The sequence below is a fragment of the Protopterus annectens genome, chromosome 16.part0, assembly GCF_019279795.1.
Source record: "Protopterus annectens isolate FY-2018-M chromosome 16.part0, PAN1.0, whole genome shotgun sequence".
Lineage (NCBI taxonomy): Eukaryota > Metazoa > Chordata > Ceratodontiformes > Protopteridae > Protopterus > Protopterus annectens.
Window position 1 is genome coordinate 759476276 of NC_056750.1, and position 13888 is coordinate 759490163.

At 33.4% G+C, this 13888-nt stretch overlaps 1 long non-coding RNA gene across 1 annotated transcript in view; it reads right to left on the reverse strand.

Annotated features, from left to right (window-relative positions):
- The window catches only part of LOC122790347, a 255301-nt gene that overhangs the window by 82552 nt on the left and 158861 nt on the right, over nucleotides 1–13888 (reverse strand). The window contains exon 2 of the long non-coding RNA XR_006363000.1: nucleotides 1028–1143. This is a non-coding gene — a long non-coding RNA (uncharacterized LOC122790347). The remainder of the gene's footprint in view (nucleotides 1–1027; nucleotides 1144–13888) is intronic.

A 13888-nucleotide genomic window follows, 5' to 3' on the forward strand; every position in this document is an offset into this window, starting at 1 on the left:
GACTCTTCTAACTTGGTATACCTGCAAACCATTAGCACCGAAATTAAAACAGCTATGCATTTTACTAGCACTTCTGCACACATTTCACTTTAATTTTCTTAAAACCATTCTATTTTTTTTGCAAAGTATATACTCTGAATTTTAATAAATAGAATTTTTTCTTGAGCTTAGAAATGTGAATCCCAATGCAAATATGCAATTTAAAACTAAAATTATCAAAACTGTGAGCAGTTTTTGGAACCTGTTATTTTGAGGTCATTATGAGAAACTCCAAAGAAAAAAAAAAAAAGAATTTAAAAAAAAAAAATGCAGTTTGATAGTGTTGTAAAAATGTCAAGACAGAAACGTATTTTAGTTGCTTCCCTGTAGGTAGCTGTGAAATATCTTCTAATTACAACTCGCTCTGTATAGTGGGACTGTAATAACAAGTATATCTTCTTGGCTTTTTTCGTTATCGGCTTATTCATTATATTCAAGCACATCACTAGCAATTTGTTGCCTGCCATTCTCTTATGATTCAGCTGCCTGATAGGAATTGCTTTCCATTCACTGTCACTATTTTTACAATTCGTGAACATTCGCACTGCATGCTACAGCTAATTCTGAATAATGTAATTATCTTTGACATCCAATTATGTGTCTGTATGAAATGGTAGTGTCATAATACCCGAGGATATATTTAGACATACATAGATCTCCATAATTTAATTTGGGTGTTTGGACATTCTTGCCGATTGTACTATAGAAGCTGCTATTCCTTTTTTTAATACGAGACTAATTCAACATTTAAAACTTCAGGTAACTCTAAGCACAAGCTCAGTATGCATTTATTTATATAATGGGATTTTTAAATACTAATGTTTCGGAAACATTACAACAACTCAATACAGCATAATGGCTTAGCAGTAGAACTCGGGTGACTGACAATAGGAGCTGTATAGATAAGGTTCTTGCGTCCTGGGTTTGATTCTTATAGTCTCTCCCTACTTACTGTATAAATGTACAACACTTTGAAAAATGTACTTACATGTCCTGGGTATCTGTTTGTACAGGTACACGTGTGTTTGACAAGATGGGTAAGCAGGACCCTTTGCTGCTATCCCAGACCAGAAGACACAGTAACTTAGATTTGGCAGTCATCAACTGAGTAAGAAAAATATAGAAAATCAACATTTTGATCTTACACATATACAAGTAAAAAAAATTATAATTTACTCTTGGTCTTAACAGAGAATGTATTACAATAATTATAGTAAAACAGTAATATTCTTTAATATGCTGTCACAGAGCTATGGTTATAAGGTGGAATACTATTGAAAGCCTTTGATTCTGCAAAAACACTTATGGCATTATTTCTCTACCTTTACTGTGATAGTCCAACTGGGATTGATCCCATTTTCAATGGAGGCCCTGGGTAGAAAAGCACCACAGTTATTACAGATACGGAGAAGATTAAAAATACATCTATAAAGTAATATATTAGCACTTTTTCATTCTACAAGGAGAAAAAAGTCGTACAGCTTTTATAAATCACAAAAATACAGAAGATATTCGCTTCACCTACAGAAATTAAAACACTGTGGCATTTTTAATTTTGAATCAGATATGTATGTACATTAAAATTGTATTTACAGTTTCAGTTCTACAGTTGCTGCCTACACCCATTAGTAAGTACAGGCTGCCTTGAAAAAAGTTAATGGGCTATCCATACATTACCTTACCATAACCCCCCCCCCCCCATATACAATGTTCAGACACAGTCACAAAGGACAATAGTAATGAACTAAAAACTTCCATGTTCCTCTTCTCCTCTGCAGATTAGTAACAAGGATAAAGCCCTGAAGTCTCAGTTTAGTATATAAATGCCAGACGTGCTGGGTGTGGCACATAGGGTGTGATCATGATACCAGTGAAAGAAGCATACAATTCACAGAAATGTAATTATTGCAGTTAGCCATATTCATATTTAAATTGCACTTATTTGCATGCAATTACATATACGATTGTAGACTGTGCTTCAGTGAGGCCAGTCCAAATCATTTTTATTTTGGCAATAGTCTGGAATGTAGAAAAAATAGTAAATAAAATAAAAAAAATAAAAAAAATAGACTTCGTTTTCTTTTACCAATTTTCTCTTCTATACAGATTTTCCTGTATGCTTCCATAATACATTCAACACCATGACATTTTTCTTCCTGCTATATCCTATTCAATATATGTTTTTTTTTTTTTAAAAAAACTTTGTCTGTTAATAAACTTATAAAGAAAAAGAATACAAGTATAAGAAGAAACAAACTGTTTACATATATGCCAAACGATAACCGACTACTTTATATATGTGCAAATGTGCCAAAATACATCATAAATAATGGCAAAACCTACATTTGATTTTTTTTTTTATTTGACATTTGTTGACCGGGATAGTCAGACTTACCTTGTGCTCTTTTTCAGCGGAGGCGCAGGGAGAAAAGTTCCACAGAACAAATTATGCAAGTAGATGAATTCACCAAGGTGAAATAAATTTCAATAGTCAACAATTCAGTTTTAGAATTAAATTAAAAATATATGCAATTAAAAAGAGAAGCAAAATACAAAAATCAAAGTAAAAGTTTATACAACCGAGTGTTAAGCAGATACAGTACAAGTAAAGTAGAACTCAAGGCATTTCTACTAAGTAGCAAGTACTGAGGCAGAAGGTAACAACAAAGTGGTAAACAATGTACAAGATCTGTTATTGGTGGTCTATTAAGAAAATTCATAGCATTTAGGATGTCAAGATACAGTGTGGGTCTGGTTCAGATAAAAAGGTAGTAGAATGGAGGATACCAGTGACAGATTACAAGAAGCTAGGAATTGAAGGGGTGTGGAGAGCTATAGTTGCCATCTACATACAATGTTGAAATAACATACCTTTACTGCAACAAATTCATCAATGGATGTCTGACAATATACCAAATAAAGCTATCTTACTAGGTGATGTCAACATCAATTGGCTAGCCCTTACCTCTAACTCCACCACTACCAGCATACACCTCTATGACTACACCCATCTTATCTCTTCTCCCACTTCTCCACAAACCCGCTAATACCACCTATATCCTTGAGTGGATTTTTGTCTCCCATCCTAACCTCTACCACCACCCAAAATACCTGTCAGACTATTAGTGATCACTCCCAAACATACATCCAAAGATTCTCCTCCCACCTCACCATCTCATAAATTGAAGGAATGCTGTAAGCTAGTCAACTTCAACCCGGATACCTTCAGTAACAGTCTCTACCTTCAGTAACAGTCTCTACCTTCAGTAACAGTCTCTACCTTCAGTAACAGTCTCTACCTTCAGTAACAGTCTCTACCTTCAGTAACGGTCTCTACCTTCAGTAACAGTCTCTACCTTCAGTAATGGTCTCTCTGAAATCAATTGGTCCTTCCTCTCTTCACTCTCTCTTCATGAAGCTGTTCAATTCATCACCATCTTCCAAAACACTTTAAACTCCCTGGCCCCTCCTACAACTGTCATTTAAATCATGCTGTTCTCCCTAGCTCAGCAAGTCAACCCAGTCTCTAATTCCAAACAAACAGAGGTCCTGCATGGAATCTCTGGACAAAGACAATTCCGCACACACTTCCAAAAAAAAAAAAGGGTACTATGGAAATTGGATAAAAACACATGAAAACGCATGAACATTGATAACAAAAAGAACTTCTACCTCACATCCCAAACTACCAAACCCAGAAATCCCCCAAACTTCTGGAATGCAGTCAACCAAATCCTCTACACAGGAAATCCATCTACACCTAAACCCTGCCCTAATAATTCACCCCCTAGAAACTGCTCTCACATTCAATTCAGACTATCTGTACCATCAGCAACTTATATCAACTTCCAATCAAACCAACCTCCTACAACCCCATAGTACAAAACTGCTTATTCTCACTAAATCCCATCAGCGGACAACTTACCTCCACTCTTTCTAAAGTCTGCTGCTAAAGTCATAACATACCCTTTCTCCGTCCTCATCAACTGCTCAATCAGTGAATCTACATTCCCTACTCTTTGGAAGAAATTCCACACCATTCCCAACCACAAAGCTGGAAACTCTGTAGAGCTCCCTCACTATTGACTCACTGCCATACTCTCTCTGCTCTGCAAAATTCTTGAACACTGTGTCCATAAACAAATCCTAGCATACCTCATTCAGGAAAACCTCTTCACCCCTGTCAAGCAGGACTTCCACCCCCACCACAGCACCACTACTGCTCTCATTTCCTTTGCTAACTCCATCTCCCAATAATAAACTAGTGTCCTGCCTCTTCGTAGATCTCTCCAAAGCCTTTGACTATCTCTCACACCATCCTCCTCTCCAAACTTCATCATCTAACCTCTCCCCAGCAACAATTTTCTGGTTTACCAGCTACCTCACAGACCGCAATCAGTCAAATGGCTCTCTGCTCTTTCTCCCCATAAAAATGGGCATACCACAAGACTATTTTTAACATCTTTACTAACCACCTTAACACATCCTGTCTTCAGTCACCCTTCATACAGTATGCAGATGACTATCATTTCCATTGCTGACAACCCCTCTGACCTACTTATCCTGACTCAAACTTCCTTGAATTTCACTGAAACTTGGCTTTCTAACAAGCAACTCGTACTAAATCCTAAAAGACACAACTTCTCCTTTTCCTACCCACATCTCTCTACCATCTATCATCATCTTTCACCATCACTTCCTTTAACAGCACTACTATCTCAGCTGAATCCAACATTAAGCTCCTTGGAGTAATCGACAACCAGCTTAAATGTCACCTTCATGCACACCACTGCATCAAGAAACCTCACCAAAAGCTCAGCCTTCTTTACAGAAACAAAAGGTTCCTTACTCTAGACTCTTACTTACCCAAGCTTACCTTCTCCCAAACCTTTTTTACAGCTCTCAGATAACTTACTAGCTAACCTACAGTTCTCTCTACTTTCCAAACTCAAAACCCCATACAACAAATTTGCTAGATTTGCAGCTAATCTGCCTACAAAATCACACCACTGTCATGCTCTCCAGTCTCTAAACTGGCTAGAGTTTCTTAACCAACTCAGTTTACTCAACTTCTCATCATCCACTCTATCCTGAAAAAGCCCTCCACCTGCCCTAGTATATCCTCTCTTGCCTCACCTCTACAACTACCCGCAGTCCCTCAGAAGCTCTAACCAAAGTCTATTATAGATGTACAAACTAAAAAAAACAATTGGATAAAACCTCTGTAGTTACTTCCTCATCCTCTCATGGAATAATCTCCCTATGATCCTCAGAAATATTACCCAGGCACAAAAATTCAAAAAACTCTCAGAAATTACCTATTAAGCTCCTGGTCCTGTCACTGCAACTATCCCACTTGAAACCTTTCCCTCTCACCCCCACAATCCTTTGCTTTCCTCACTTTGCTTACTACCTCCTTTCCTAGTTATACTATCTATTCTAACCTCTTCAGCCTCACAAATTACTATGAACAGGTAGTGTTTAACGAGGTGGGAGGGGTTAGGGTAGGAGAGACAGGATATGATTGGCTGAGGGTGTAGGTAGTGGGAGTACAGGGGGTGGGGTAAAAAGATTAGCTATAAATGTAATTGATGTGGGGGTTATTGATGTGGGTGGTGGGTCAGAATGGGAGTAGAGTAGGGGAGCGGAATGAGCCTGAATGCAGAGAGGGCAAACTGAGTGGGCTGAGCTATGAGAAGCAGGAAACTAAACAGAAACAAAACAATATCACAAATCTATGAGTCCACCTACAAAGTGTGAGAATAGGTAAATATGACTGATATATGAAGGGCTGATTTAAGAGAGAAATGTTAAATGCTTACTAAAGGGATCAGCTAAAAAAGTGAAATATGTAATCATGTGTATAGAAGTGGTGGCATTAGATAGGAAACTGAAATAATAAGCTGCAGATTGTTTTAAGACAAAGGAAGCAGTATATTGGCATTATGAACTGGGGGTGAGTGGGCCACAGAGTAGTGTGCTCACTACAACCTGTACTTCAAACATTTATTTGGGAAATCAGACAAGTTCAAGATATTATATTTTTTTAAAGTGAACATACAATAAACTTCAGTAGCTAATAGGCACGCCACAAGAATAATTTTCAACCATAAAGCAGCAGTATTCCAGACCAGGTCTTATGAGGGATGGAGGTGAGATAGTGCAAGGTCTTTGTTTGTGGTAACTGTAAGAAAAAAGAGAATAAAAGTATGTATACTGCTGGTCAAACTTGTTGAGGAAGATAACTGTAAGGACAGAGATAGGAGATGTTCAAGAAGCGTGGAGATAAGGGCAGACTGGGGTAGAAGGACAGGAGTGATGGAATAGTTTGAGGATGCCAGGTACAGTTAGGAAAGGATGGTGCAGGTAAGTTATATGGTTAGAAAAAATGTAAGCAGGATATTTGCAATAAACTGCAAGTCTTAGGATCAGTGCAAAAGCATGTTATAGATTAAACACAGCACTTATATCTAAGAGAATTTATAGTATGTTAGCACAGTATAGTGCACTTTGTAGGTAAATGTGTAAATTTAACCTTGCAAGTGTAAGGGAACCTCACTTTCCACTTAGCATCACAACTAATTGTAATTAAACAATTTGAAAGTAGAGCATTCAATCTTTTGCCTCTACAATAGTATTGCCTTTATCAGAAGATAGGCTGGTAATGTACAGGCGTAGCTTTAAGATAGAACACTAAGTCACATTGAAACTAAAGAGGCTAGCTTCTTATCCAAGAACAATCCCAAAATCAGTAAGATTTTTGACCTGCCAAAAGTACACAAAGCCTTGGATTGCCCACCACTGAGGCCTGTTGTTGCCAGTGGTGGCAGTAAGTCAGAGGCTATTGCTGTATATATTGATAAAAAGTTACAAACGGTAGTAGAAACTAGTAACACCTATATACGTGACACTTCTGCCTTAACGAAAATTATTAAGGAACTTGAGATATTTGAATCGGATTATTTGGTAACTATGGAAATCAAGTCCTTGTTTACTGTAATACCAAATATTATTGGTGCTGAGTATGTTAGAATGTAGTTATTAACTTCCGAGTTTTATGATGCTGATTTTAGAAATTTTTGATGTCGTATTGTCATATAATTTTTTTGAATTCAGTGCGTCTTTTTCTCAACAAACAAATGGCATTGCTGTGAGGGGGCCACTATGGCCCCTAGTTGCACCAATTTATGACAGCTTGAAAAAGAGAACATATTATGAAAAATGAATATTATTGTCATGTTTTATATTATGGCAGTTTTATCAATAACCTCTTTTTTATTTGGAGAGGTCACCAAGAGGGGTTGCTATGTTTTTTTAAATGTTAATAATGCTTGTCAATATTTGAATTTTACTTCTTTACAATTTGAAGGGCATTCATTTTTTAAATATTGAGGTATATAAGAATTTACTAAAATTTATAAAAAGAAAATCCAAAACAGTACTTAAGAGTATGGCAGTATGCATGCAATGAATATGAAATACAATATTGTTAAGGACCAATTGAAAAGGATTAGTGATTTAACAGACTGTGTTGATTTATTCTTGAAGGCACAGCCCCATCTGACAAATTTATGGTTAGGGGCTATCCTGATGATAGTGTTAAAGAAACATTTAATGAATTTAAGCAGAATAGGGGTAAAATGAATAAACCAAACACTACTAGGCATTACCAACAAGAAAAAAAAAACAATCGCTATGAGACTGGGATGGTTGTCCCCTATTCCTTTAATAGTAAGCAAATTAAGAATTTAAGGGACAAGTGGAAAATCTTAAGTAGTTTCCCTGATGTTAGAAAAGTGGTAGGTCATGCTCCCACATTTATAAACAAAAGAGGAAAGAACTTTAAAAATATTTTTCAGGATAAAATTAAATATTTTGGTAAACAAAAAGAAATGGTTCAGAAGTGTTCTGAACTGTAGTTATTGTAAGTTTCTATTCAAGGGTCTAGTAGAAATTTATGTTAGTAACACTAGAGTTAAAGTTTTGAGCACCAATGTTTGTAGATGTAAATTTATAGTTTATCTCTTTGTTCAGAATGTACTTCATATTATATTGGTAGAACTACTAGGGAGTTCTACAGGAGAATAAATTAACATTTTATGCTATAAAAAAGGGGGCTACCACTAAAACATGGGGTCACCATTATAGTATTACTAAATGCAAAGGGGTGCCTAGATTTCTAGTGCTGGACAAGGTACTGGATTTTGATACTAGACTTGAAACTGAAGAACAACTAGAATGGAAGGAATAATGCTGGATAGTTAAAATGAATGCAAGTATTCCCCCTGGCCTCAGTGATAAAGAAAATGTTAAAATATACCTAAAAACAAAAAGGTTAAAATATTAAATATTGATTTATATGTATATTACTAACCATACATTTTTATTATTTATGTATGTATCTGAGATTACAAAGATGCCTTTAAATTGTGTTATTTGGATTAATTGAATTATTTAATTATTCAATTGATTTTTGTTGTATAAAAAAGTGTTTTGTTTTAGTCTCATGCAGTCTGAGGAAGTCTAGCATTAGACGCAATGCTTACTGAATGAGCGGTCTTGGAAAATTAAAGAAGCTGCTTTGTGACATATCTTTTTGTCTTTTTTTTTTTTGGTGTGGATTCTGTATTTGCTGTACTCAGTCAAATTAAGCTTAACGACTCCACAAGTCATTAATAAACACTCAACATCAAGATAAAAGCCAAGTGATTCAGTGTACAACTGCAATTAATGCACTACTAGCAAAACTAGTCTTCAAGATGCTTAGATTCATACTGTAGGCTTATCTACTAAGAAAATGCAACAAACTATTCCCATAGCAAACTATGAAAAGGATCATTTGTCACAATAGCATTTTAAGGATTCTATATGGTGCCGCTTAATATATTAGCCACATTTCCTGTAACAATTCAGGCAGATTACAGACCTCTTAACTAATAACAGTCTTCCCACTGGGCAAAAGAAATGGGTATGAGGATTCCAGTGGAGAATGTATGGAGGACGTTTATACTGTAAATGGGAGAATAAAGAAATGAGTGCAAGTTGGTAATTGGTAAATAAAAAGGATTTTATACAATGCGTACTATTTATTAATTTATTGACATTTGTTAACCATGTTTGTCAGACTGTCAAAAAGGCCCCTTTTCAGCAGAGGCCTGAGGAGAAAATCTCCAAGAATACGTGAAACAAAAAACAGTAAATAATAAAGACAATTATTACATATCAAGCAAGATAACATAACTAAAATTAATTTAAAATGGTTACAAATGAATGAAGGTTATATGAACTTTGAACATACATGGTACAATATATCAAAAATTAAAACCAGTTCCAAAAGAGGAAAACAGCATAAAAATGTATAATATACAAGATAATGGAGCACAAACAGTAACAAATGACAGAAAAGTTGTAAGTATAAAAACATGTACAGAAGGAAAAGCCTAGTAGAAAGTGAATGGAAAATGATCCCAGAGTAAGAAGTCCATGGGAAGCTGAAAGGACTACAAACTTAGTATATACAAGTCATGCAGGGTCATTGCTAGAGCAAGACCAAGAATTATGGAAGCTGTCTTTGAGAGCTATTTTAAAGGTGTTAGGGATAGATCTGATATTTGGTAATAATTTGTTCCAGGCCTTTGCTATGGTACAGCAGTAGAGTAGTTTGCCAGTATTTTTATTGGGCATATAAACTTGCAGTAGGTTCTGTTGTGAGATGTGAAGAGTTCATTTGGGGGTGTAAGGCTATATGAAAGTGGAAAGAGGAGGCAAAATGAAGGTTTGTATAAGACAATGAACCATAAGAGGGTTAATAAAATTTGGTTATGCAGTGGAATCTTATCCAGAGTTACATAATAATATTAGACATCCCTGGCCAACACTCCATGAAAAAACAGATATGTTTTTCCTCAAACAATATTTTAAAGACCTTGATGATATCTTTAAAGCCATTTCAAGACATATTTTCATCATCAAGCCAGTTTTGTGTAATATAAAGTTTAATCAACAAACATTTGTGTTAGTGCATACATATTTTTTGTGTGAAAGTTTTATTGGTGGGTATGTAGTAACAAAAAATGTTGGAAATGTTTTCTTCATTATATTCTACTTTTGTAACCTTATTATTAAGGGCTCCCACAATTTGGTAGTGTAGATACATTTCCACAAGACATAAGTTATATCTGCTTTCTGATAGTTACAGGAATTACAATATAATGAAAATGTGGCAAAGACAGGTGCTAGTTTAGTTGGGGACATATAGTCATCATTTAAAATCATAAACTCAGTACAGAATAACTTAAGGGGAATATAATTTATATTAAACTGAATAACTTTCAAATTTCATTTCCTGAGGGGGTGGTTATTTTTCCAATAAGATGAATATACAAAGGTGTCTGAATATCTAATACGCAATATATATTTGTAGGAATTTGAAATATATTTATCGTTTATTAGATATTCTCAGAAGTTATTACATTTTTCATATTATTCAATGTTTGGATGTCCAAGATTCATTTTCTTTTAATAAGTACATCATTTGATTTAGAATGAAGAGAAAATCATTAGACAGCTTCATTTCTTACCTTATCAGTTCTGTTGAACTTACTGTTAATGAAGTAACAGTCTGCATTATTTTTATTTATTGGAAAGTTCTTAAGGTCTACAATTTGATTTGTTTTAAAATTAAGATTAATAGTTAGTGAAATTTTGTAAGAATAGTTTAAATTTAGAATGTTAATTTATGTTTTCAATAAGTAAATTATTAGAACTCTTTTTGTTACTTTAATTTTTAAGTACTTTATTTTAAAATACAAGAGCTGATGAGTTGTAATTGTAGGACAACTTGATTTTACAAAACTGTAACCCAGTGCGGGTGCTAGCAGTTTCTATTTAAAGGCTAATTACTATATTTAGGATTATACCGGTATTTATGAATAGATAATTAAAATCTGGTAGACCTAGCTCCCCTTGATTTGGAGACAGGAATCATTAACTATATTTCATTATGACAGACTTGTGACCACATAAATTTCACCAGTACTGAGTTAATTTCATTAAAACATTTATTTTATATAGTACAGAAAGATTACCTAAAATGGAAAAAGGATCCTAGGTAATATATTTATTTTAAGTACTGCAATTTTTGATAAGAAACATATGTTCACTTTTCCCTATTTTATAATATGTTTAATATTTAACCAGGTTTTCTTTATATTTAAAGATTAAAGGTATAATTCTGATTAAAAAGAATCCCTAAATATTTAATAACAGATTTTTTTACTATCATTACATAGTAATCCTACTACTGAAAAATATCTACTGCATAAAGGTATGCTTATGGATTGATAAGGATTTATTTCATTATTTGAAAGGTTTGAATACATAACTTATTTGTTTTAAACTTTTAGGAATATCTGATTTCAAGGTTGAAAAGTATAGGTTAACATGATCAGCAAATGTTAAAGGGATATCCATATTAAATTTTGGAGATTAGCAGTAAGATTTTTGTATGACAGATGTAAATAATGGTTTGATATCTATAATGGATAGGTAAAGAGAGAGGTGACAGCCTTGAGTGGATCCACTGGTAATGGATAATGACTTAGAGAGAGTTATATTAATTTAGACTTTTGTGCAAACATTTAAATAAAACACCTCAGTAGCTTTTATAAAATCCTCAGGAATATCCTACAGTCCCATTACATTGCATGTAAAATTAATCTTCATATGATTTAATATTTGTAGTTCCATCTTTAAGAGGATCAAATGGTTTAGAGTCATCTACACCTATTGCAAAATATTTATGATTTAGCTTTGTATAAAGAATTTGTAGTGATCAGATAGGAAGTGTATGATCATTGGTCTGTGTGCATTTAATAAAAACAGATTTGTAAGGAAAATTATTGATGGAAGAATTTTTTTCAAATCCATCAGGGTGGCATATATTTTTGGGGTCATTATTCATTATATATATATATATATATATATATATATATATATATATATATATATATATATATATATATATCAGTCTATAATTTATAGAGTCAGTAGGATCCTTGTTGTGCTTAAGGATAAAACTAGTTTTAGAACCATTTAAACAGAGATCTGAAATTCCAGATATTTGAAAATTATTAAACAATTTTAGTAGGATTTTGGCTAAATTAGATATTAAGCATTTATAGAATTCCTCACTTAATCCATCAGAGCCAGTTGGTTTGTAAGGTATTAACAGTTTAACACTGAATGCACTCAGTTGTTTATTTTGCACAGAATTTAGTTTTGAAACTGAAGTTAATTTAAATACAAATTGATATTCAGTTTAAATTTATATTATATTTGGAATACATTTCAGCGTATATATTAACAAAGAGTAGTATATTTTAGTTTATTTTATTAAAAGTCTTACATTCATAATGTATAGAGGTTATACTAGGCAGATTATTAATTTATAGCAATCTAGCTAAAGGATTTGCACTCAGAATATTTTACTTAATATTTTAATTTTTTATAATATCTTTTAATATTTTAATTAATACAGAATACTTGTCATTGTACCAAGATATTTAAGAAATATCAAATACATGAAATTATTTTTTTGTTTTCATGACTTGGTCATAAATACTTTGATCTTGATGAGTAAATTGGTTTGTTTCCATTTCTATCAGTCTGCACTTGGGTTCAGTCTCTTTCTGCTTATATTGTCTTTTCTAATAAGTTACTTTACTGATAAGCAGTTCCATTACTTGGGATTTCAATGCTGCCCATTGTATATCAAAGGGTATCTCACTATTTTCCACTTGGAGTAAAAAGTAATTTCACAAGGTTAGGAAATAATCAAGTCAATTGTATGGTTTAAATGTGCTTTAATTCTGTTATAACATCTAGTTCTAAGATAATTTTGGAGTGATCAGAGAAGGATTGAGGTTTGTTTAAGTTTATTATGTCCATAAATTTACTGGATATAACAAAAAATCTAGCCTAGACCACATTTTATGACAGTGAGAGTAATATGCATTGCTAGATTTTGAAGAGTATTTTTAGTAGCTAAATATGGGTTTATTTGGTCAGGATCATGAATCAGGTCCAAAATAACTAAAGATGCATTTAGGTTATACGATTTAGTATTTGTAGCTCTAGCTTTAAGAAGATCAGCGTTTGAATTCCAGGCTCCTTCAATTATATAATACTTTGTGGATGTATTTATTAATTGATGCATAGCCACAATAAGTTCATGTTGATGAGGTGAATATAGATTTAAAAATAGTATCACGTGTTCATATATTTTGCTCTCATAGATTATATAACACCTCCTACCATATGTGTTAACTTCGGACTCTATAATGTGCTCCTTAAAGGTAGATTTTTAGTACCAGTAGCTGTCAAGGACTTCTCTCATATTTCTATTACAAAAGTCACATTATTGTTGACTTGTTTGTATTTTTCCAAATATAAGGTATTATAAAATAAGACTAGAAATAAACTTTAGTACCCCTATATGCACTAAAAAGAATGGTTAGTTATGTGTCTTAAAATAAGAATATTATAAAATACGTGTTAAGAATTATTCAAATTTAAGCATTATAAAATAGCTTATGACCAGATTAAAGTTTATAAACTGCATATAACAGTATAAAATTATTTCAAAACCAGTATTTCTCAGATGCAGAGCCAAGATGGCTGACTGTTAACAGCACCTTTTCAGAGCTCTTCAAAATCAGATGTTCAGACAGGAAATACTTAGATTCCGGAGTTGTTTTTTTACTAAAAATCTAATCTTAACTTCCTCTACACTTGTCTCAGTTTTGGACTATTTTTAAAATGTTCCTGTCAAATCTGCTGGAGACTTTTC